Source organism: Chinchilla lanigera, unplaced genomic scaffold (assembly GCF_000276665.1).
Source record: "Chinchilla lanigera isolate Chin_1 unplaced genomic scaffold, ChiLan1.0 scaffold00050, whole genome shotgun sequence".
Classification (NCBI taxonomy): Eukaryota; Metazoa; Chordata; class Mammalia; order Rodentia; family Chinchillidae; genus Chinchilla; species Chinchilla lanigera.
The window spans coordinates 15,095,702-15,097,820 of NW_004955451.1; the positions used below are offsets into that span (position 1 = coordinate 15,095,702).

The 2,119-nt window shown below is 44.6% G+C and overlaps 1 protein-coding gene across 1 annotated transcript in view; it reads right to left on the reverse strand.

Annotated features, from left to right (window-relative positions):
• The window catches only part of Ccr7 (chemokine (C-C motif) receptor 7), a 15,744-nt gene that overhangs the window by 9,583 nt on the left and 4,042 nt on the right, over positions 1-2,119 (reverse strand). The gene's annotated exons all lie outside the window — the stretch shown is intronic.

Genomic DNA, 2,119 nt, shown 5'->3' on the forward strand with positions numbered 1-2,119 from the left:
TAGGACCCTGAATCACCCGGTCATTTACATTCGCAAACCCCCAGAGCCTAGGTGAGGGGTTGTCAGGGACCCGTGTCCCATCTTTCCCTGTGTTTTGGGTGAAATTCTTGGAGGTTTACTATCAGTTCAGTCTGTGGCCACCATCCCAGCAGCCACCAGAGACCAGACCGCTGGTTGAGCACCGGACAAGGGCCACCTGTCACCTAGGAGAGGTCCCCCAGGTGGCCCCACCCACACGGCATCTATGGCACAGCCGCAGAGTGAAAGTTGAAGAGTCTGTTTGCATTTACAGACCCTGGAGTTGGGGGAGGGACACAGCAGCCCTCTCCGCTGACAACCTGTAGTGGGGACGTGCGATACCCAAACTGGTTTCCGGAGGGGACCTTTACTTGGTGGCGTTATTCCTCTTTCTGAGACAGGGTCTTGCTATGTAGCTCAGGCTGGCCTCGAACTTGCCCAGGCTGGTGTTGAACTTGTGGCCATCGTCCTGCCTCAGCCTCCCAGTGTGCTGGGAGATAGGTGTGGGCCCCCGTGCCTGGCTGAGTCTGAGTTTCTATCTTTGTGCTGTGGCGGGAGCTGCTCCAGTGGGGAATGGTACTGGAGGCCCGGGGGGGCTGCACCTTGTAGGATGAGAAAGTCAAACATAGCAAAAAATGGTTGCCATGGAACCCTAAACTTGTGAGCCTTCGCTATAGCTTTGTCCTGCTCAGTGTCACTGAAAACCTTGTTTCCCAGACTCCTTTCCCTCCGGCTTCTGGTGGAAGGGGTGGATGCTGCAGGAAGGTGGGAGGAAGGGAGATTCGAGGCTGGATTTGGGAGCTACAGTTCACACGCTATCAAATGCACGCCTGGCCTCTTTTTTCTCAGAGTTGTACCACCACCACCACGAACAATGACTTTGGAGCGTTGAAATTCACCCTGGCCCCACAATTCCATGAGCACAAACGATGACCGCTATTTCTTCTCCTGCCCTCAGCCCCTGTAACCACAGATCTGCTTTCTGTTTCTACAGATTTGCCTAGGCCGGAGATTTCTTACAAATAGAAGCAGACCGCATGCGGCCGTTGTGTCGGTGTCTCTTAATGAGTGTGTTTTCAGGTTCACCCACTGTGGAGGAGGGGTCAGCTTTTCACTCTTTGAATGGCTGAATGATATTCCATTGCATGGATATACCACATCTTGTTCATTCTTTATCAGCTGGATGTTTGAATTGGTTCTGTTTTTTAGCTATTATGAATAATACTATGTTTGTGTATAAGTTTTTGTGTGGACATATGCTTTTATTTCTCTTAGGTATATGCTTAGGAGTGGAATTGTTGGGTCATATGGTCGCCATAAGCTTAACTTCTTTTTTGGTTTTCTGAGACAGGGTCTTGCTATATAGTCCAGGCTGGCCTTGAACTCACTTATATAGCCCAGACTGGCCTCCAACTCATAGCGATCCTCCTGCCTCAGCCTCCTGAGTATTGGGATTACAGGTGTGGGCCAAAATGCCTGGCTGTATGGTTAACATTTTGAGGAACTTTAAAAATATTTTCTAGAGTGATTGCACCATTTTATATTTCCATCAACCACGCATGAGGGCTCCATATATTAAACAAAACTTTGGTATTAGACAACAATCCTTTGATTTTCCCCATCCTAGGAAGATGAAGTGTTATCTTACTGTGGTTTTGATACATATTTTCTAAATGATTAATGATACTGGGCATCTTTTCATGTGCTTCTTGACAATATACTTTCTTTGGAGAAATATCTATCATTTCTTTGCCCATTTAAAAATTGGGCCATTTGTTTTATTGTTGAGTTGTCAGAATTCTCTTAATATTGTTATACGAATATAAGATGTGTCTTTATATAAGATCACAGCAGATGTATATTTAGAAGCAGTTTCTCTCATTCCGTGAATTCTTTTTAGTTTCTTGTCTGTGTCCTAATGAAGGACAGTGTTTTAAAACTTGAGGCCTAATTTTTTTATTTTTCTTTTGTCATCTGGGCTTTTGGTATGACATCTAAGAAAATGTCTAATTTAAGTTCACACAGATTTTTTCTTATATTTTCTTCTTAGAATTGTATAGTTTTAGGTCTTACATTTAGTTTTTTTTTTTTTTTTTTTTTT